Source organism: Dromiciops gliroides, chromosome 1, assembly GCF_019393635.1.
Source record: "Dromiciops gliroides isolate mDroGli1 chromosome 1, mDroGli1.pri, whole genome shotgun sequence".
NCBI lineage: Eukaryota > Metazoa > Chordata > Mammalia > Microbiotheria > Microbiotheriidae > Dromiciops > Dromiciops gliroides.
The window spans coordinates 559,773,005-559,797,357 of record NC_057861.1 but is presented as its reverse complement, the minus strand read 5'-3'; the positions used below and the strand labels follow the sequence as shown (position 1 = coordinate 559,797,357).

Here is a 24,353-nt window from a genome sequence, read left to right as displayed (position 1 = left end):
TAAATATATTTATGAATAAACATATCACATATATATATAACATATATATCACACACATGCACACATATATATAACATTGCAAACCGTAACAACACGGGGGAAATGTTGGCTATTTTTATTTTTATTCAATTTGATAAGGAATTATTAAACACCTTTTGAAGGGGGTACAAAAACATAAAAAAGGTACTGAAATTGAAATCCTTTTTGGATTCTGATGTTGCCACCTGTATGGCATTGGCCAACTCACTTAAGATCTCTAGGATTCAGCTTCCTCATCTCTCAGATAAAAAGACTTGGAGTAGATGGCCTCCAAAGTTTCTCCTAACTCTGATTTAGTGTCCTATGACACTATTTCAAGGTGCTTTCCCAGCCACTGGTGATAAAAAGAAAAATGGAAAACAGTTTCTGCCTTCACGAAGCTTATATCTCAACTAGATATATACAGATATATGTACACAGCTAAGTAAATATTATATAATTTAGGGGAGAAACAGACAGACAGAGAGAGAGAGACAGAGAGACAAAGACAGAGAGAGAGGGAGAGACAGAGAGAGAGAGACAGTACTCTAATAATTAGTGGGATCAGGAAAAGCTTAATAAAGTAAGAGATGGCACCTCAATTGAATATTGAAGAAAGGGGAATAAGGGTAATCATTGCCCAATCACCCCCTGGGCCATGCTGTAGCACGAACAGTGTGTCCTAGAAGCAGCACTACACTTTAAGAAGGAGTAAAAAGTCAAGAAATAATAAGCCAGGATGAGTATGCAGAGATAGCAGAAGACCATCGAAAACTTCTTTGGGGGTAAGGTAGACCACAATACAACACCAGAAGAAGAAGAAGATAATAACAGGGTCAAAGCTCCAACATCCAAAGCTCCCAAGAAAAATATGAACTGGTCTCAGGCCATGGAAGGTTTCACAAGGGACTTTGAAGAGAAAGTAGGAGAGATAGAATGAAGATGTAGAAAAAGAGAGGAAGGAATGGAAAGAAAAATGAGAGCAATGCAGGAGAGTCATGAGAAAAAAGTCAACAGTTCGAAAAACCAAATGGAAAAGGAGCTTAAAAAACTGTCTGATGAAAATAATTGCCTAAGTATTAGGATTGAACAAATGGAAGCTAGTGACCTTATGGGAAACAAAGACACAGTAAAGCAAATCCAATTGAATGAAAAAATAGAGGGCAATATGAAATATCTCCTTGGAAAAACAGCTGACCTAGAAAATAAATCTAGGAGAGATAATTTGAAAATCATTGGACTACCTGAAAACCATGACCAAAACAAAAGCTTAGACACCATCCTCCAAGAGATTGTGAGGGAAAATTGCCCTGATATTCTAGAAGCAGAAGATAAAATAGAAATTGAAAGAATCCACTGATCACCTCCTGAAAGAGATCCCAAAAGGAAAACCTCCATTAATATCATAGCCACATTCCAGAACTCCCAGGTCAAGGAGAAAATTTTGCAAGCAGCTAGAGAAAAGGAATTCAAATACTGTGGAGCTCCAAGAAGGATAAAGCAAGACCTAGCAGCTTCTACATTAAAGGACCAGAAGGCATAGAATATAATATTCCAGAGGGCAAAGGAACTGGGACTACAGCCCAAAATCACGTACCCAGCAAAACTAAGTATCACCTTTAAGAGGAAAAAATGGAATGTCAATGAAAAAGGGGACTTTCAGGCATTTGTTGTGAAAAGTCCTGAACTTAATAGAAATAGCAAGACCCTGGAGAAGCACAAAAAAGGTAAACAGGAAAAAGACTTCACGAGGGATATTAAAAGATAAAACTGTTTATATTCCTACATGGGAAGATAATACTTCAAACTCATAAGAACTATCTCAGTAAGGAATTCACAGAAGACACAGGTCTGAACTGAATACGAAGGGATGATATGTTTTGTTCTTTATGTTTTGTTCTTTGTGGGGCAGACAGGGTGGGGAGTCTTATATCTGGGGCCAGATTTGGATTTGGGGCCTCCCGGGTCCAGGGCTGGTGCATTGTCCACTGTGCCACGTAACTAACCTATGATGATATCTTTAAAATAGGGTTGAGGTGTAGGAGATGTAGACTGGGGAAGGGGAAAGGGGAGAAATGGTCTGGGGAGAGGTATTTCACATGAAGGAAATGAGAAAAAAGCTCATGGTGGGGAGGGGAAGAGGGGGAAGGAATTGGGGAGTGAGCGAACTTCAATATCATCACAAGTGGCTCAAAGAAGGACTAACATACATACTTGAGTAGGTATAGTAATATATTCTTGCCCTGAAGGGAGGGGAGAGAGATAAGGTGGGGCAGGAGATGGGAAGGAGGGAAGGGCAGATTGGGGGAGAGAGCAGTAAAAAGCAAAACACTTTTGAGGAAGGTAAAGATGTTTTGCATAACTGCACAAGTATGACATATTGAATTGCTTGATTTCATAGGGAGGGTTGAGGAGCGAGGGAGGAAGAAAATTTAAAACACAGAATTAGCTCAAAGACCTTAAACTCATCAGAGCGGGCTCATTGAGAGAATAACATTCACACCCAGTTGGGAGGAGTAATCTATTTAACCCTACAAGAAAGTAGGAGGGGAAGAGGATAAGGAAGGAAGGGTGAAAAAAAGGGGAATGCAGAGTAGGGGAGGGGACAGTCAGAAGTAAAACACTTTTGCGGAGGAATAGGTTAAAAGAAGATAGAAAACAGAGTAAATATCATGGGAAGGGAATAGAATGGAGGGAAATAGTTATGATGATTAATTATAATGGCAAAGCATATGGTACCTACTTTGCTGGGCTAATATAAAGAAAATTATATGTCAAGTTTAAGGTACTTTATTCAGGTTATGGTGAACAGGATACTATCAGAAAAACCTTGAAAGACCTACATGAATTGAAGCAGAGTGAAATGTACTGTATACAAAATAAAAGCAATAGTGTAAGATGATCTGCTGGGAATCATGTGGTTATTTTCATCAAGGCACTGATCCAATATAACCCTGAAGGATTTATGAAAATGACAACCTATCTACAGCGAAAGAACTGATAGTATCTGAAAACAGATGCAAACACATTTTTTATATATTTTTTCTCTTTGACAATTCCTCAATCTGAAGTTTTGGGTTTGTTTTTTTTTTACTGTTTTCTCTCACACACAGCCTAGCTAATGTGGGAATGTTTTCCATGACTACTCATGTATAACTTATTTTGAAATGCTTGAGTTCTAGTGGGTGGGGGGTGGGAATGGAGGAGGAAGAGAAGTTGGAAGACATTTTTTTTAATTGATGTTAAAATTTGTTTTTACACATATTTTGGAAAATAAAATTCTATTCAATAAAAAAGAGGAATCATTGGCCACAATGGAAAGCCTATGTTGAGAAGCAGCCATGGCATAACAAAGCAACCCTGGATAGAGTCAGAAGGACTTTGTGTCTAGAGAAGGGAACACATGATGGGGAAAGTAAAGTTGGGCTTTAGGGCAAGCTCAATGACTAATGTGCATGCTATCTTGTGTGCAACAATATGTCTTTTTTTCTTGTTTTTCTAAGGTCCTTCTCTTCCTGCATTCCTATTTACTGTAGTGGTACTCAGTAAATACTGACATATAACCTCTTCTGTCTGCTTCTTGGGGGCTAATTCAATTCAGTTCAACAAAGATTCATTAAATGCCCATCACTGTGCTAAGTCCAATTCCAAGTTGTGTCTATTCTTCTCATTTCAGGCATTTGTCTTTGTCTCTATTTTCTACCAATTATTTAGAAACAAAACAAACAACCCTTCTCTCCCCTAAGCCCAAAGAAAAAAATGTCATCCATACTCACTACTATTTTCATTTCTCTCTAAGCTTCCCCATCTTCAAAGCTTTCAATGCTAATCTTCACTGTTAGCAGTATCTTACATTAAAAAAATAAACTTACTTCCTAGTCCCATCATCCCAACTTATGGAACAAATTCAGTAGCTTGAAAGTAGATCTTTTACATTATTTTTAAACAGCAAAATAAATTCTTTCGATTAGGAGCCACAGAGATTTTCTATTGATACCACATTCTATTGATACCACTAGCTGTTACTTTGATCCGTCAAGGATTTAATAAGCATCTCTTATGTTCCAGGATATCTTCAAGTGAACAAATATTGGATAACAATTTACCTCACAAAGTTTAAAGTGCCAATATGAAACAACAATTTAAATTAGTGAAAAATAGGCAAAATGACCCATGTCTCTTAATCTCCTGTTCATCTATTTGCACTAAGAAAGCAAATTTGCTTTGCAACTATTCTTTGCCAATTTATGAACTATCCTTATAGAATATATTGTATCAAAGAGTAGTATAGGATAGAGGAAACAAATGTTGATTAACAAGACTAAAGATAGCAAAATAAGTAGTATGTGTAAAATAAGCAAGTAAACATACAAAAAACCCCATAAATTATACACATTAGAATAGAAGGTACAAAAATATATGCACTTGAAACTCCTAGTATACACCCACCACATTCAGAAATTGTTTGGAACAATTTTCTGTTATCCTAGCATGGTATCAATTAGGTTAAGTGGTGCAACAATAACAGGCAGAGGTTTGACAAGCAGAGAGTAGAGTAGGAACATTTAAGGTGAATTTACTAAAAAACTCCCACTAAGGCATCAACTTGTGTGAAAGCTCTCACAGAGTGAAGTTGATGGACAATCAAAGGCGGAGAGAATTATGACAAAGCAAAAATTGGCAGCCCTTGGAGTTATACAGGGCTACTCAAGTTGTGTTCTATTGAAAACAAACAAACTACTATAAGTAGGAATTCTCTAAAAAAGGTTTGAAAAGCAAGTGAGCTGTTTTTTTAACTCTCCCCTTTAGAAGTGGTTTAGTGAACTTTTAAGGATTTCATGAAGAGGATTGTTCATTATCTGTAGTAGGCGCAGAAGAGAGAGAGGAAAGAGAATTAATTGATTCTTAGATTGTATCTGGCCACTATTAATTCTGAAACAGTAGAGTGTGAGTGGCAGAGAGATTTGGATGTGATATCTATGTTCCAACAGAAACCAATAAAGGTAAACTATGAGGTAAATATTCTTTATGTTTTTGAGAGACTTCATAATATACAGCTGCAATCTTTATGACTACATGGATATCATGATTCAGAGTTTCAGCTGGGCCTTTTAAAAACCAAAAATATGAATGTGGTTGAACAGAGTAGTCCAAAGCTGTTTTTGAAGACCCTGGGGAATTACTAAGATGGAGATGTGTATATATTTCATTTGTAGTATGTCTGAGGTATCATCACCACAGGGAAATTTACCAGACTGATGGTTAGAAATTGGCATTTGCTTCTTGAGTACTTCCATACCCTGTATGCTGAATAAATATTATGAACTGACTTAGTAAATATAGCCTTCCAGAAAAGACGTCCCTAGTATACTATGTCCTGGGATCATTTTTTGGAGAGCCACCTAAATGTAAACAGTTGCTACCAGGAAACAATGATAACAGTTTATAAGGAAACAGGCCTCAACAAGGAAACATATAGCTATATAGCTATATCTATATCTGTATGTATGTAAATGTATATGTGTGTACAAGCACACATATAATGTTTTTTAATAGGAGATCTATTTCAATAACCCAGAGTCCCTAGCTATCATTGATCTATCCACTCTATCACATGGCTCCAAAGACAGATAGTGTAGAAAGTAATATATTGACAATGCTGGATGGTTAAATTGTTACTCATAAAAGATGGTTTAAAGACCCTGTGTGTTCTGACAAAATAGCAGGACCTTTAAGAATCACTGGACTTGGGGGCAGCTAGATGGCGCAGTGGATAAAGCACCAGCCCTGGATTCAGGAGTACCTGAGTTCAAATTCGGCCTCAGACACTTGACACTTACTAGCTGTGTGACACTGGGCAAGTTACTTAACCCCCTTTGCCCTGAAAAAAAAAAAAAGAATCACTGGACTTGTAAAATTCATACCAATATAAGGACTTTATACTAAAATCTCACATAAAGGGCAACAAAATGAACATATATGTACAAAATATTTAAAGCTACAAGAATGAAGTAATAAAAAAACAACAAATGAGTAAGGAGGGGGAGGGGAGAACAAAAAATTACTAAGCACTATGTGCCAGATGTTGTTATAAGTACTTTGTAGATATTGTCTCATTTGACTAAAAAAATTATAGTGAGTAGAAGGAGGAAATAGCATGGAGCAAAAAATTCTTTTGTGAGAATATGTATATTTATTGTTTGTTAATTCCTTTGATTCTACTTCTTAAGCCCAACATGTTTGTGAAATATTTTACTCTTTATTTAGAGTGCTTATCTGAATATTTATTTTTGCATAATTATGAAATTTATAATTAATAAATAACATGCCAGACTAAGAAAAAAAAGCACCTTCTTGACTTGAAAGAGGAAGCCATGTCTGACTCCATTTACAGATATCTCTGAATTCAGTGGTGTCTGGATAAACCTCACTGAATATTGTGCTTACTGACATAAATTCTTTAAGGGTCAAACCTAAATATTCATAGTAGGCCCTGGAACTTGAACCCTTCTTCCCCAAGACATCACCACTATGGTAGACTAATAGGGGAACTCTGGCTTTATACAGGCTATCCCTAAAACAAACAGAGCTACACAGATTGGTTTCACAAGGCATGATTCATAAAACTGAATTAGAGTCGAACAGTGTTAGAATTGGAAGGAACTTTGGAATATTCAACAAGAAATTCCTCGAGCATTTATTAAACATCTCTGATATGTAGAATGTTGTGCTAAGTCTGGGAAGATTTATAATACTGTGATAAAATATAATCAATGTTCTTACCATGGCATCTAAGCGGCACAATGAATAGAGCATTGGGCCTGGAATCAGGAAGATCTGAGTAATACAAATCCAGCCACTTCATAGCTTTGTGACCTTGCACAATTACTTAACCTCTGTGTGCCTAAGTTTTCTCAACTGTGAAATGAGGATAATAATTGCACCTACCTGGCATGGTTGTTGGAAGAATTAAATGAGATATTATTATTACTAAATAGCATTTAGCACAGTTCTTGGCACAGAGTAGGTACTATATAAATCATAACATTGATGATAGTGGTGAGCTTGATTATGATGGTATGTGATATTTGTGTAGAGCACTTTTGCTGCATTATATATTTTGATTCTTAAAACAAACACTGAGAGTTAGGGTCTGCAGATGTTCTCATGATCACCTGACAGAAGAGAAATCTGAGGCTTATAGTAAGTGAAGTGACTTCTATGACCATACAGTAAGCTTCAAAAGCCAGATTTATTCCTAGGACTCTTGTCCAGAGTCAAATATTCTTTCCACCATGCCAGACTACTTCATGGAACTTAAGGTTAGGAGTTGGGTAAGATACAGATACAGAAAATAATTACATATAACACTGGATGAGAGGTGCACAGGATATGCAAAAGAGTGTTGTGAGAGATCTAATAGGAGAAAATGGTCATAAATAACAGCAAAGATCAAGAAAGACCTCCTGGGGGGCAGCTAGGTGGCACAGTGGATAAAGCACTGGCCCTGGACTCAGGAGGACTTGAGTTCAAATCCACCCTCAGATACTTGACACTTACTAGCTGTGTGACCCTGGGCAAGTCTCTTAACCCTCATTGCCCTGCAAAAAAAGAAACAAACAAAAAAAACCCAACAAACAAAAACAAAAAACCACAAAAATGTGTTTCAAGAAAGACTTCCTTGAAGAGATGCCCTTTGAATTAATGATAGAAATTTAACATGCAAATGTTAGGAAGGAAAAAAATTTCAGTGATAGGCAACTTAATGATTAGAGATATAAAGATAAAAGAAAGTGCAATATGCATTCAAGGGATATAGAATTGGCTGCTTTGTAGATTATTTGATAGAATGATGAGAGTAATATAAGACACTGTTGAAAGTAAAAAATAGTGCTACATTTTGAAGGATCTTGAAAATGCAAGGACTGGTTGATAGGATTCTTGGACAGTCTTCTCACTAGTTTTGCCAAATGTCATGCCACTCACAAGAGAGACCATGTCTTCAACATCTTATGCCTTTCTGCTGTCAAAATCATACCCTGTCTCCTAAACAATGACTGCCTCTCCTGGGCCACAATTTAAGGTAAACACCTGCTACACTATATTTCACTCCATATTCTTGACCATCATTTCCACATCCTCACTAACCAACATACTGATGCATTCTTTTCTCCCCACCCATATTTCCCCCAGTTCCCGAACTTATAGAAAACCTTTAGGGAGGAAAAAAACGAAACAAAACTGGGACAAAAGTTCCTAGGTTAACATAGACCTCCCTCAAGGAGACTTGGATGGAATCTGTTTATATTTTTCTTTATTGTGATAATGGCTTAAAAACATTATTGAGGAATGATCTGAAAAACAAGAGAACAGAAGACTATAAAACTATGATTGGTCTAATAGCTCAAATGAATTGGTTTGAGACCAAGTTTTAAAAGACTTTAAGAGGCAAGCATAGGAGTTTATATTTGTGTCTGTAGATCATGGGGAAGCACTGGAATTTATTGAGGAAAAGACTGATATCATAAAGCTTGTGCTTTCTGGAAAATCACTTCATCAGCTATGAGGAGAATGGATCAATTGTAGAGGAGACTTAAGGCAGAAGGACCAGTTAGGAGGTTGTTATAGAAGACCTGATCATGCACTATGTGGATGGAAAGAAACCAGTAGAGAGGATGAGAATAAGGATGTACTGCCAGGAGAAAGGGTAATAACTAATGAAATAAAATCCTGGTAAAGTTAGAAAAGAACAGAAAATCTTTGGAGAGAATAGGATTGTCTCTTTTCATGTTATCAGAGGGAAAAGGAATGGAAAAGATAGTAATTCTGAGAAGTTTTGATGAATTAGTTCTTTTTTTTTGGTTGTTGTTGTTTTGGCAGAGCAATGAGGGTTAAGTGACTTGCCCAGGGTGACACAGCTAGTAAGTGTCAATTGTCTGAGACTGGATTTGAGCTCAGGTCCTCCTGAATCCAGGGCCAGTGCTTTATCCACTGCACCACCTAGCTGCCCCCAGTATTGAGGAATTAGTAAGAAGAAATGTAGCAGCTCACATTGTATGGCCAACATTCTATTAGTGAAATGGAAGGCTTAGTCATCCAGTGTGTGTGTGTGTGTGTGTGTGTGTGTGTGTGTGTGTATGTGTGCTTGTTTGTGTATTTTCATACTTCTAAACTTGTGGAGAAAGGGAAGTTTCTATTAGATAAAGAGAGGAAAATATTTGGTACAGATGCTATTGTAAATAAGATAAGTAACAGAAAAGGACTTTTTTTTTAATGTTGAAGAGCAGACACAGACTAGATTCAAAGTAATAGAAGTCTTGGGTTCTAATCCTGTCTAAAAAAAATTATTCAGACCACAGGTAAGATATTTGATCTCTCTGAGCCTCAGTGTCCTCTTGTACAAAACCTACCTTATAGGGTTGTTGTGAGGTGGCACAGTAAATTGAGTACTGGGACTAGAGTCAGGAAAACTCATCTTGAGTTCAAATCCAGCCTCAGGCACTTCCTAGCTGTGTAATCTTGGGCAAATCATATAACTCTGTTTTCCTTAGTCCCTCATCTGTAAAATGAGGTGGAGAAGGAAGTGTCTTTGTTAAGAAAACCCCAAATGGGGTTACAGAAAGTAAAACACAACTGAAATTACTGAACAATAACAGGTCTGGTAGAGATAGGTCTGGCCTTGGGAGCTGGAAGACTAGGGTTCAAATCCTGTTTCTAATAAATCTAATTGTATGACCAAGGGCCAGACTCCTAACTTAGAAGTATGCTATGCAACTTTCTGAGATTCTTAAGTTACATATGAGCAGTTGATCTGCATCTTCAGGGTGGCTAGATGGTGCAGTGGATAGAGTGCTGGGCCTGGAGTCAGGAGGATCTGAGTTCAAATCCAGCCTCTGACTCTTAATGTTTGTGTGACCCTAGGCAAGTCACTTAATCCTATTTGTCTCAGTTCCTCATCTGTAAGATGAGCTAGAAAATGAAATGGCAAACTACTCCAGTATCTTTGCCAAGAAAATCCCAAATGAGGTCATTGAAAGTTGACTACCACTGAAAGGACTCAACAATAACAACAACAAAGATTGTTGTGAGATAGATATAGAGATATGCATATGTATATATACACATTTGCATATATAAGTATGTGTGTATATATACATGTACATACACAGGAATAGATATAATCTACCTCCAGTGTTTATACAAATATTTATAATTAATTAATCATACATATGCATATATATTTATATGTATTTGTATAGGTATATATCTCATATATGTGTATATTTATATGTGTATATATATACACACATTTATATATGCTTTGCAATAAATGAATGCTTCACAAACCTTAACATACTATATAAATGTGAGTTATTATTCTGAATTAGTTGTAGGTGAGATCATTGTATTTTCAATAGAATCCTGCAAGTGAAAATAACTTAAGAGATTTTTTAGTCTAAAACCTTCAGTTTTGAGATGAGTAAATTGAGGTGTACAGAAGTGAGATAATTTGGCCTAATTTAAATTCAATAATTAACCAGGACTAAAACACAGGTCTCCCACAACAAATTTTAGATGCTTGTGGGCAAGTAATTTTTAATTACCAATTTATACTAATATAGTCTGTTTGACAAAGGTTGCTATTTTAAAGGACTTTAAATTTATATATGTCCTTAGACTGCTTTTCTTCCCTTAATTTATGCAACAAAGGACATAAAATTTTATTAGATTATATTTTCCATGTTTTTGAAGGCTTCCCTCAATGAAATGACACTTTTTTGTTGAAGTCCTTACAATATGTGAATTCAAGTGTTTTCAAAAGCCTCTGAATTTTTGACTGAAAAGTTCACAGCTTTACTATGACTCATAAAAACTTGGGCCTCATATATGGATGACATATTTCCTGAATATGTTTAGTAATTCTAACTATGTCTGCCTTTTCAATCAGCATAGGTTTATGCAGTCAGCCTTATAGTAGACTTATCTTCAAGAAACTGTTTTTTATAGGGAAGGGGAGAAATCTCTGCCTAGTTGGTTATCACAGTTGTAAGTAAATTATTTGAGTTCAAAAGGTCTCTTATTCTTCAGGTAGCTTGGCATTTTATGTTTTCTTAGGAACATAAATTCCTGGACTATGAGAGAAAAACATAAAAATTAGTCTCTGGGGTCAAAACACCTCCCAATAATAAAAGGACAAAAGGGTTTTTTTTTTAAATCCCCAACAATAAAAAGTCATTCTTTTAGAGGGATTGAATTGAATAAAATTCAATGCAATTTGATCCTTCTATCATGGGAAATGCTTTACATTTATTTTAATTCACACATAAACTTTTAGTAGGTGAATGGATGGAGAAAATAAAAATATCTATATTCCCTCCCAATCTTGTGGAATGAAGACCTTTTGAGGCCAAATCAATAGGAATCTCAAGAATTTGGGAAATAACACATACACATACATACATACATACATATATTGCTGTTATTGTCTCGCAAATGTATTGCTCCATATCAACTTTTATTGGAAAGGTAAGATCTACCTCTTGATACCTGATACATTTATAATATGAGAGGAGATTTCTACTGCCCTTTATTGGGCTTTCCCTCACAGCTTCAGTTAGCCCACAGTGGAATATGGATAAAACTGCTCTTAACAGGCAAAAGCTTCTGGATATGAGACAGCCAGGATGACTTGTAACTAATGGGGGTTGGGAAGGGGAATTGCCTTAGTTTGTTGTAAACTGTGAATAAAACAACCACTAGGTAGAGCTTCACCTGCAGACTTATACTAATCCCTGCCTATTTCCTTGTCATCCTGCCTGGAGGTTTCAAATTCCTTATTGACAACACACTCCCTGGGACTACCATTTCAGGAAGGACCCTAGCCATGCTTTATCTCACTCATACCTGTACTTCTCTCTAGGCTTGGTCTCATCTTCATCTTTGCATACTCATGTTTGTAGTGAAAAGGACAAGTTGATAAAAGAGGAGAAAGTAGCATGGTGTGACCTGGTCATGGCATTAGGATGCTAGAGCTACAGTGAGAAGAAAGTCCATCCTAAGGAATCAGTCCTGCTCAGCTTGTGTGCATGAGACTAGAGGAAAAGAAATATAAGATATATAACATGCAAGACCATACACTCTAGCAGCAGAACGCTGATTCTGAAATGAGTTACATACTTTAATGGATCTGAAATCTCTTGATGCAAGTGTCCCTCCAAATGAAGCCAATCACACCCCATCTGTGTTTGTCTTCCCTATGTGATTTTTATCCAGGTCTTGTTAGAAGTTTGTCATAGGGGGTTCACCTAAAGTGCTAGGTGCCCTAATGGAACAGGTGGTTTTCCATTGATCATCCCTTTCCTAGCCAGACAATCAATCCATTTTCTTTTTCTGCCCACGTATTCCTTAAATGAAATAATTTACAATGCTTCTCTTGCATATTTTTTTATGATTCTACAAACTATGGTGGATGGACAAACCGTAGATCTTACCTAGTTGGCCTCGGATAGAATTTGCAAATGGACAATGAGCTGAGCTCAGAACTGATTGTGTCCTTTCTTTATGGAGGGGAAACAGAGGGATTAAAGAGGGGATGTTATTTTTGCTGGAGGCAATAGAGATGGCATCTTTTTTATCTGTGGTTGCAGAAAATGTTTACTACTTGATTCAACTCCCTATTATTTACTTTACTGCCTTGATTAGAAATCTTTTGTCTCTTGGAATAGTGTCTTTTTTGAATGATGTGATACTCAAGGGAGATAAGGATAAGATTAGGCATGGTTGCTGACTCAAAGCTATACTCCATAACTAGGAGCTAGAGAAGAGTTATAGGTTGTGTGAAGCAATGGTCTCAAATGAACCCACACAGTTTTATTAAGAGCAGGTCCAACCAGACCTAGTTCATATCTTTTATTCTGACAGAAGTGCTAACCTCTCAGATTGGGACACACTAGAGATAATAGGGAAATAAAAGTCTAAGAACAGACAAGCTTCCTGGAATTGGCAGTTATGGGGAACAAACATTTCTTCTCTGCCCTAAGAATGATTTGGGACTATCACAATCTTTGAATCTTCTGGATGACTTGAGTCATGTCAGGAAGTACTTAAAGGGATACACAAAGACTGGGAGATAAGATTGAAAGGAAGGAGTCAGAACTTCAAGAACTCTGAAGCAGTATATGAAGGCAGCATCATACAACCATTCTGGATGACAATTAGTTGAAGTGTCTATGTTTACCATGGAAAGTAGAAGACTTATTAGTGATATGATGCCCATCTTAAAATATTTAAAGGACTGTCATGTAGAATGTGGATTGGGCTTCATATGCATTTATACAGGAGGTGGAGGTAGGAGAAGTAGGTATTACAAAAGGAAATTGAGCCTCAATATAAAGAAAATCTCCTAGCAGTTGATTAGAGCTGTCCAAAAGTATAGTGTGCTGAGTCAAAAAACAGCAGATTCCATGCCCAAAGGCCTATAGAACTATGCATATCCTTTGATGCTGTGATACCACTGCTAGGTTTATATCCCAAAGACATTGCCAAAAGAGAAAAAGACCTATTTGAATTAAAAATATTTATAGCAGCTCTTTTTTTGTAGTGGCTAAGAATTGGAAATCAAAGGGATGCCCATCAATTGAGGGATGACTGAACAAGTTGTGGTATATGATGGTGATGGAATATTATTGTGCAAGAAGAAATAATAAGCAGGATGATTTCAGGAAGGCCTAGAAAGATTTGTATGAACTGATAAATTGAACAGAATGAAGAGAATGATGTGCACAGAGACAGCAATATTATTTGATGAAGAACTATGAATGACAACTATTATCAACAGTACAATGATTCAGGATAATCCCAAAGGACTAATGATGACATATACTGTTCACCTCCAAAGAAAGATCTGATATTGTTTAAACACAAACTGAAGCATGATATTTTTCACTTTCTTTCATTTTTCTTTTATTCAAGTTTTCTAATACAAAATGACTAATATGGTAATGTTTTACATAATTGCACATGTATAACCCATATCTGATTGCTTACCACTTCAAGGAGGGAGGGAAGGAGGGAGAAAATTTGGAACTCAAAACTATAAATAAAAATGTTTATTATTAGAAAAAATTCTATTTCTGGAGCACCTCAGAGCACTAACCTTGGAGTCAGGAGGACCAGAATTCAAATCCAGCCTCAGACACTGGCTAGCTGCATGACCCTGGGGAAATAACTCCAAATGGCCCTAAAACTACCAGTGTGATCAGAATTCTATAAGGTCGGACAAAACTCACAAAGGGGGTTCAATATTTAATAACTCCTTTATGTTTTGTTTTTAATTTATAATACCACAATATCATGTACAATTTATATTGGAAATCAATTTATATTACATGTGAAAAATCAAATCTTATAAATGGCAAAAAATAAAGAAAAAATAATTTTCAAAGAGTTATTAAAACATTGTGACTTTTAGTCCACCCTGTATCTCTAAATTTTCCATCTTTTCGATTTTGAGTTTAATTAGAAGTGGATATATCAGTGAAACATGAAACAATAAACTGACCTACACCAGAAGGAAATGATGAGTATCTTAAACAATACACAAATGTAACACTAAATCTTTCAGTATTTGTGAATAGACTACCAGAAGTGAGATTTTGAGTAGAGCCTCAAAAATTCATGAGCTTAACCAAATTTGCTAGTGTACAGCCTTATTAATTAAGATACATAAGAAAGGAATTATGGTTAATGCCAACTTTATTTTGTATTAATATTATGTTCTCATAACCAAAATACAGAAGTAAAATATGACAACATATTTTGATAAATAAAAGATGGCTTTGAAATATCTTGCTTTTTATTATACAATTAAAAGATAATCTATTCATTTTCTCATTGCACAAACATTGACTGAGATTCTACTGTGTGCAAACTTAGGCAGAGAATTATAGGAATGTAGATTTCAAGTTGACAGTCACCTTAGAGTTCATTTAGCTCAACCTTCCCATTTTAGCAATGAGGGAACTGAGAGTCAGAGAGGCAAATTGACAAGGTCACACTGCTAGGGCTTGATTGATAGTCCAATTTTAACAAATGTTTTCTGAAGCCATTTTCACTATTTTTCCTACTACTTGTTTCAGAGTCAATTTAATTTGGGCAGGAGACATAGATGTATGGTGATACATTTTTGTTCTGTAATAAATTAAGAATAGTGCCACTTAACTTTTAGGATGTTCAAGGCACCATGATTTGCTTTTAGAAAGTACAATTAATTTGTGTTCTGACGGCTAAAGGATATGTGATCTATGTAAAGGACTGGAACCTTATTTCCTTTCAGTAATAATTCTTTATGGGTTATTGTTGTCATTGGCTAGTCACCTTAATTGTGTCTGAATTTCTGTGACTGCTTTTAGGGGGGTTTTGGGTTTTTTTGGCAAAGATACTGGAATGATTTGCTATTTCATTCTCCAATTAATTTTTCAGATGAGGAACTGAGGCAAAATGGTTGATTGACTTGCCTAGGATCAAGTAGCTAGCAAGTGTCTGAGGCGAGATTTGAATTCAGGTCTTTTGACTGCAGGCCCATACTCTATCCACTGTGCCACCTAGCTGCCTTTTGGTCTATTATATCTCTGCATTATTGCCATTTGCTCTTCATGAAGACAATTGAAATCTTAAAGACGTAAGTGCCTATATAGCCAAGGATAGAGTTTTTAGGAATTTCACCGCTAACCAAATGTAAATTATATTTTAAAAATATATTAATTATACATAATATATAATATAATATATTATATATAAAATATAATATATTAAAATATTTTAAAAATAAGATTTTTATTTTAGAAATTATGTGGGGTTTTTGCAAACTCTGGGTTAGAGAGATGGGGATTTACTCCAAACTCTGAATTATAAAGATATAGCTTAAAGTAGCCAACATTCTTCTGTAAATTCACAATCGCTGGTGGATTATTCACTTCCCATCATTTTAAGCAGGGACAGGCTAATTTATTAGGATTACTTAATTTGACTGAGAGAAGTGTTAAACTGTATTCCAGGAAATCATCAAAGAGGCAATTAAATTTCACAGTGTCTCCAAATCACTTCAACTTTGTCATTTTTAAATGCCACTAGCAATTTGCTCTTTCTGATTGACACAGCACTCTGAAACCAGCCTGACTCTAAAAGAACTACTTTTAGCTCATATTTCTCTATATAATAGATAGTGTTCCCTCCTCCTATGCCATTCCTTCCACGATAACATCCTAGAGGTCTTTGTGAAGTGTGTGTTGTATGCTTCACCATACAGTCCATTTTAAAAAATGCTTTAATGATAGGATTATTCACATGAAAGTAAAAACAAAACAAAACATTATCTTATGCTGTTTATATTATTCCTGGCCACTTATGCCAAAATTCATGTGAAATGTTGACAGCTTTTTACTGTATTTGTATTTCTTGTTTAATTGCTTTGTTTTCTTTAGCATTTTAAATCTGTGTTTCTGTAGCTGTTTAGGGCACATTAGTAGTCACAGAAAATTTCCCATTGGTCCAATAACACCATAAGAGTTTGATGTGCTTATGTCTGTCTTCCCACTAAGATAGGCTATTTCTTTACTAGTGAAGCGATCCTTGATCTGTTGCTATTACTATTCATTTCCTAGAAATGAGAAATGATCATCATTTCTGTAAGTGAATCATTGGGTTTTTTTTGTTTTTTTTTTCTATCAAGAAGGTCTTCTTGTTTGTGGTATATATGTTTTCTTTGTTTATTATTTAAGCTTTTTTAATGTCTTACAGCTCAACAAGCTCCCATGGGAGAAAACTGCACATTGAATGCTGGAGCTTTGAGGTTGTGGGAAAAAAGGCAGATCTTTCCATTGAACCTAAAAATACCAAACCATAATGAAGGTTGTCATTTAATTAATTGATCAATACACATGTGTTAAATAGTAGGTACTATGCTAGGGTCTGGAAATATTTTTTATACAGGTCCCTGTCCTGAAAAAGCTTATATTCTACTAAATTGTGGGTCTATAATTGATTAATATTAGACAGAAAAAAAATCAAATGACCTCTAGCAAGCATTAAAGTGCTTATGGATAGTCTTCAAGGAATAGAGATTTTCAACATCAACATGTATAAGTCAGTACCTCCATTAGACAGTTCCTATTTTGAAAGCTACAACTTGTAAAAGGATAGTTCAGTAACTCTATTCCACTAAGACTCAATGTTGTGAACAAGTTAAACTTGGTAAAAAAAAAATGAAAGCACTAATTTAGTTGTTGGGGAAAGGTGGTGAAGAAAGATATGAATCAGAATACTTTATAAACATTAAAATATCACATTCACTGCATTATATTTATCATAGTATTTGGCAGCTTTGCAAAGCAACTGAAATCAATTTACATGCATAGAAGTAGATTTTAATTATGCCATTATATTATCCACAGATATTTGGGGGCCCACAAGATGGAGACCCAAAGCATCACTGAAAAGATAATTATATATCTTTTTGTGTAAAGGAAATTTAAATACACTCTCAGGAGAAGAAACACAATAGGGATTTGATAACAATAGAATTCTGATAACACAATAGGAATTTACTTTATCTTGAAAGCATATTCAAGTTAAATTCAGTGTTTACCTCATATGAAGAAAAATCCATTGGGACAATCAAGAAGTATGAATGTGTCACTGGGAACCTTTCCAACTACTCCCCTTGATACTGTAAAAACAAAGCAAAACAAAAGATGGTTCAAGGGAATTTTCAGAGCAATGTTTTTCTTCTAAAGATTATCATTATTAACTATGGATTCTTCAACAGATCTACTCTCCAACTCTACTTTAGAGTTTAAAGAGACTTAAGATCACATTTAATTGAAACTCATTTCGAAATGGAGGCCCACATTAGTCAAAGGACTTAGCATGTAGCAGAACTAGGATTCCAACCCAGATCCTTACCAGGATTAATCTTTAAGAATGCCCATTGTAGGGGGCAACTAGGTGGCACAGTGGATAAAGCACCAGCCCTAGACTCAGGAGGACCTGAGTTCAAATCTGGCCTCAGACACTTGACACTAATTAGCTGTGTGATCCTGGGCAAGTCACTTAATCCTCATTGCCCTGCCAAAAGATAAAAATTAAAAAGACTGCCCATTGTATATTGTAGTTAGTGTTGTCTCTGATAGATACACAATACTAACTACTAGTCATGGTAGTAATAGGCATAGTCATAGTAGTAGTCATAGTCATAGTAGTAGTAGTACTACTACTACTACTACTACTACAACAACTATGACTACTCTGCTGTGACTTGCAAAACAATACATTGAACAAGGATATGGAAGAACTCCCCCGAAAAAAACACTGTATTAAACATTTATTCACCTAGAATGAATGGTTCACAAATATCTGAAATTTCAAAGATTATCACTCATATATATATATATATATATATATATATATATATATATATATATATATATATATATATATATATATATTCTGAATGATAGTATTTTCTGGTCATTAGCTAGAGAAATATATAGCAGTAGATCTTAACTTCTTGCTTAGCATTTACCACTGACTTCCTGTGTCATTTTGGGCAAGTGATTCTTATCTGATATTACATCTCTTTGTTACTGGGGATTCCTAAAAAGGTGGATAATGATAGTAATCTGTTCACTACTTTGACATGTATTACTTTGAGTGTCTAAATAACTTTTGCTTTTATAATACATACAGTGTGTAAGCTATACATGCATTGATTTTTAAGTATGACTCGTGTCACCAAAATTCTCTAACCCTTTGCACACCCAGGATTCAGGCAGGGCACTTGGGTATTTCTCCTAGTGAGCCTTATCTACATATCTAGGTTCAGCTTGGTATCTGGAAAGAGGAAAACATGTGGCAAAACATCTTCTACTCCTCTACCAAAGAATACATTTAGATGAATACATAGTTCCTCCTGGAATTAGAATTTTGGAGAAAAAACAGCTTGTTTTACAGTGTCACAGATTTATAGTGGGAAGGGGTATAAGACTTTATCTAGTCCAACTGTCTAATTATATTAGATTAAATCATCTGAAGATCTGAGAGCTTCAGTGACTTATGCAAGGTCACATAAGTAGGAACTGGAAGAACCAGTGTCCATATCCATTTTGGATTTGACAGTGTGAAATTAACAAAACAAAACAAAACAAAACAAGAGCTCTTTGATGTTTTTAAAGAGATGTACTTAGGTAAAAATTAAGGAGACAAAAAAGAGAGGTGAAATAAAGGAAGCAGGTGAAATATAGGAAAGGTTTTGAGGAGGACCTTAAAATTCAATGTGTATAATCTAAGTCCATGTAACTAAAATTACACAAATAATTACAGAGTCTATTTGTGAAGAGTTTAAGATAACGGGGAGAATATATTTTAAATATCAGTAAAAGGTGGTTATTTGAGCCATAGAATTTTGCATTGTTTGGAAATGAGAAAGAGTAGAGACAACGAGCCTGATGAGGATATTGTGACTCAATTACTAGGAACTTCTGGAGAATCAACCTAGAATTCTGCTAAGCAGGGATTGGTTGAAGGAGTTTGGGGACTTCAGCCTGAAGAACAAGGAATAACATGGGGGGACAGACTCCAAAGAAGCAGATATTTACTTTTAAAAAACCTCCTAAAATTGCATTGCCCAAAGTAGAATGGATAAGTGACAGGAAGCAGTGACATTTGGTATCTTCAAGTAGGGTGTGGATAACCAAGCTAGATTCTAGAATGTACTATAAATGGGTTCATTAATGAACATTTAGAAAAAAGAAACAATCATTACAACAACCAAAAAAAAAGCCCACAGAGATTTATAAACAAGAAGTCATTGTAGACTAGCCTGATTTTCTTTTCTTATCAGGATGAATATTGTGATAGGTTAGAGGAATGAGGTAAATATAGTTTACTTAGATTTCAACAATGTATTTCTAACTTTTGGACTCTTCTTGTGGAAAAGGAAGAAAGGCATGGGCTAGAATTTAGAATGGGCCAAATGGTCAGGCCCAATGAGACGTTATTACTGGTTCAATGTCATCTTAGAAGGAATATTCAATGACCATGCTTTAAGTAATTTATGTGTCTCAACACAGGCCACATTCCTATCAAGGACTTTGATGAAGGCATAGATGGCAAGCTTATCACATTTGCACATGACATAAAATTGAGAAAAATAACTAATACTCTGGATAACAGGATTCAAAATTATCATAATGGGCTGAAACATTGGATCAAATAGAATAAGATTAAATCTACTTTTATTAGTTATCAACAAATAAATTTATTAATAATTATTTATTAGTAGTTAATATGTTAATAAATTAATTTACTAATGCATTGTTACTTAATAAATACTATTTAAATGTATAAGGTTGCACACTTGTGTTACATCATTTTAATGTAAATTCAATTTGATTAAATAGGGTAAAAAGGCTGCCAAGAAAACTATTGGTAATGTAGACTCCATATATAAAGGTATAGTGTCCAAGTCTAAAGACTATCTCCTGATGTTATTCCTGATTAAAAAAATATGAATTATTGTGTTCACTTCTGGGCATTGCATTTTATAAAGGGAATTGACAAGATCAAGGGATGGGCAATCAGGATGGTGAAAGATGTGAAGTTCATACCACATAAGGATTGGTTGAATGAGCATTGGAAGATATGGCTAGAAAAGATTCAAGGAAGACATGATAACTTTATTGAAATATCTAAAGGACTGTCATATGGAAGAGGGATGCTTGACTGTAGAAATCAAACCTAAGAGCAATGAATGGAGGTTGTGAAATGAAAAAAAATTAGACTTAATATAAAGAAAACCTTTCTATTAATTATAGGTGTCAAAAAGTAGAATGGATTGCATTTGTGAGGTGGTGAGTTCCCCCTCACTGGAGATTTTCAAAGAAAGGATAGATAACAACTTATAGTATGTTTTGTAGAAACTTTGGAGTATTTCTTGAACTACATAGCCACTAAAGATTCTTACATTTCTGAAAACCTATCTTTCTGATATTCTCTCATTCAAGGAACCAAAGAAGACAGTTAAAGAGTTTTGTGTGTCTGGATAATACACTGGGAAATGGATCATGTCAGTGCTATAGAGGAAGTAAGTGCATAATTTCAATGGCAAAATAAATGAAATTCCAAAGGCATGAACACTTTTAAATTGCCATATCTAATGCCCTTAGCCTTTTTGACCTCTCTTCAGCTTCTGACAGTTAATTACCTTCTTAGCCTTGATAACCTCTTTTCTCTTTAATTTCATGATACTACTTTCTCCTGCTTCTTTTCTTACCTATATTTCTATATTGAGTTCACTTCATTCTTTGCTGGATCCTCATCCAGATAATTCCTATCTGCTACAAGTGTCCTATAGAGCTCTGTCCTGGGTCCTCTTCTCTTCACTATTTCTCTTTGTGATCTTCTCTGTTGCCATGCATTCAATAATTTCTGCTGTTGATTCTCAAATCTACTCACTCCTAACATCTCTACTGACCTCTAGCCTTGCACCCCTATCTGGCATGTGGACATCTCAACATCCCTAAGATGTCTAAAAGTCAACTCATTTAATTTCCCATCGCCAAACCTGTTCCTATTCCTAACTTACTTATTACTGTTAAGGGTACCACCATCCCCCAAGTTATCCAGCTTCACAGCTTATCTATTATCTTCAACTACTTAATCTGTCTCCTTACCCTATATCTACTCTGATATCAAGGCCTGTCTAATTTGTCCTCATAAAATTTTTCATGTACTTTCTACTCTGACACTGCTCTTACAATATTAAAGGCCTAAGTCATCTCATACCTGCACTATTGCAATAGCTTGCTTGTTGGTCTTTGAGCCACAAATATTTCTTCACCCCTGTTCATTCTCCACTGAGCTGTCAAAGTGATCTTCCTATAGCAAATATCTGGCCACATTACACCCTACCCCTAATTAATAAAATTCACTCACTCCCTATCACCTCCAGGATTACATTATAAAATCCTCTGTGTTCAAAGACCTTCATAAATTCCTTGGCATACTTCTGCTGATGTTGGTGAATTGTTTCAGTTATGTCTGACTCTCTGTGACCCTATTTGGGGTTTTTTTGGTAAAGATGCTAAAATATTTTGCCATTTCCTTTTCCAGCTCATCTTACAGTTGAGAAACCAAGGGAAACAAGATTAAATACTTGCCCAAGGTCACAAAGTAAGCGTCTCAAGCCAGATTTGAACTCAGGTCTTCTTCACTCAAGACCCAACACTCTATCCACTGCACCACCAAGCTGACCACCTGACAAACTACTTTTTCAGTCTTCTTATATTCTCTGTGGTTCCTTCTTTTCCTTGAATAGCACATTCCACCTCCCAATGCTAGACATTTTCACCAGCTGTCTGACATATTTGTAATGATTTCCCTCATCATCTCTGACTCTTGGATCTCCCAGCTTCTTTCAAGTCTCAGATAATATACAGCATTCTAAACAGGAGATATTTCCTGATGCCTCACTCTTCTCCTAAATTCTAGTACCTTCCTTGTGTTATTTATTTCTATTTTGTCATTCAGCCATTAGCAAAGTGCATGGCATTGATAGTATGCATAAATAAATTTTTATTGACTAAGAACTTTTGAAAGGCCACAATCATGAAAATAGGTGGTAGAAGTCAGTTGTTATTTTGACCTCAAAACAATAGAGAAATTGAAAAAAAGCTAGGACTTTACCCACATAGACATGCACATACACACCCACCCCAGAGATTTTGACATACATCTTTTGTTTGGAGTACTAGAAAAGAGTTTGTTGGCAAGCCAAGAAAAGGGATAAATCAAAGTGGTTGAAGGCAAGGAGCACTTGGAAGCCATCATCAAGCATACAAGTCAGCTATACAAAAAAGATTGCTTTAGGATATAAAAGAAACTAAAGAAGGCGTTGAAAGAAACTCATTTAAATGTGCTCATCCCCTCATTTTTATTCTTTCCCTTTATTTCATAGAATTCAATTTTTCAGAAGAATTCAAACTACATTTGCTATAGATAAGCATTCTTATAGACATTTAGTCTACTGCTGATATGGGGATTATTAGAAAGAGGTGGAAATGGTAAGGGAAAGAAATAGCTTAGCATTAAGTCAAGTCAAAGAAAATGCTGTGAGCCCCCCAAAATTTTGTGGGATTAGTTATGTTTGAAATTAAGCTTAGGCTGAACTGGGAAATCTTCATAGAATAGTTTTTTTTCCCCTTTATCTACTACCTGCCTAATTAAAAATGCATTTTTCTTTTCCTTTAAAAAACCCTGATACATATGTCTAAGAATAAATAAAATATACTTCCATTTAAATGTCCCCATAAGTGTGTGTGTGTGTGTGTGTGTGTGTGTGTGTGTGTATAGAGAGAGATGAGGATCAAAGCAGGGGCAGTAAGTAGTATGCTTCACTACTCATTTAATAATTTATTAAGGGCTTTTTATTCACATTCGTTATTCAGAGTATTGGGTCAGATTCTGTGGGACACACACATATGGTTTAGATAAGACATTTCTTTCAAATCTCCCTGTTATTGTCTTATTAATAATAATTTCTCATGATGTAAATTCTGTAAGAAGCTGGTTTTGAAAACTTTTTATAAAGACAATATCAAGGATATCAAGCACCTCTATAAGGAAGGTAATTCTCATAGTTGAAGTTCACTTATTAGTAATTAGTAATAAAAATAAGGTTAAGAACCTACAAAAATACTGTTGGAAAAGGCAAATATTACTTCATTGAACAAGCATAATAACTGAAATTTACCACTGGATTTCTCTAGCATAACTTAAAGTCATTTAAGTCTAGGTGGAGTTTATAGAAAAGATAAGATCAGGCAGTTGAATCAAAAGCACTTACATTATGACAACCATATGAAGTTATGCAACAATATGTTGACAAAGAAATGTTGAAGAAATTTTTGAATGCTTCAAACTTGTTTGTAGAAATGGAGAAGTTTAGAATAATAATTAAAGAATAAATAAGTGATCCACCAATAAGCATTGATTTTATAGAAGGGTTTGAATAGTGACTCATTGATCAATGCCAATTATGTAAGGGAATGGCATAAACTGAAAACAAGCTCACTGCATGGATACAAACTTTTAATACCCATCAGACACCTAAGAAGACATTGACTATTGGCTAAAATTGTACCTCTGAATTTGCTATCTAAACCAAAAGATGACAAAAATCCATGCTGAAAAGAGACTTAAATACCCTTCAGAATTTAACAAATAAACTCTACAGTAACTGGAGCATTATCACAGGTAAAAATAAAATGAAACAAAACAAA

The 24,353-nt window shown here is 35.2% G+C and overlaps 1 protein-coding gene across 6 annotated transcripts in view; it reads right to left on the bottom strand.

The window, feature by feature from the left end:
* LINGO2 (leucine rich repeat and Ig domain containing 2) overlaps positions 1-24,353 on the bottom strand; it is a 1,558,843-nt gene that overhangs the window by 871,407 nt on the left and 663,083 nt on the right. For all 6 annotated transcript variants that reach the window (XM_043976351.1, XM_043976354.1, XM_043976355.1 and 3 more), the window contains one exon: positions 17,663-17,743. The gene's annotated coding sequence lies outside the window, so the exon portion shown is untranslated. The remainder of the gene's footprint in view (positions 1-17,662; positions 17,744-24,353) is intronic.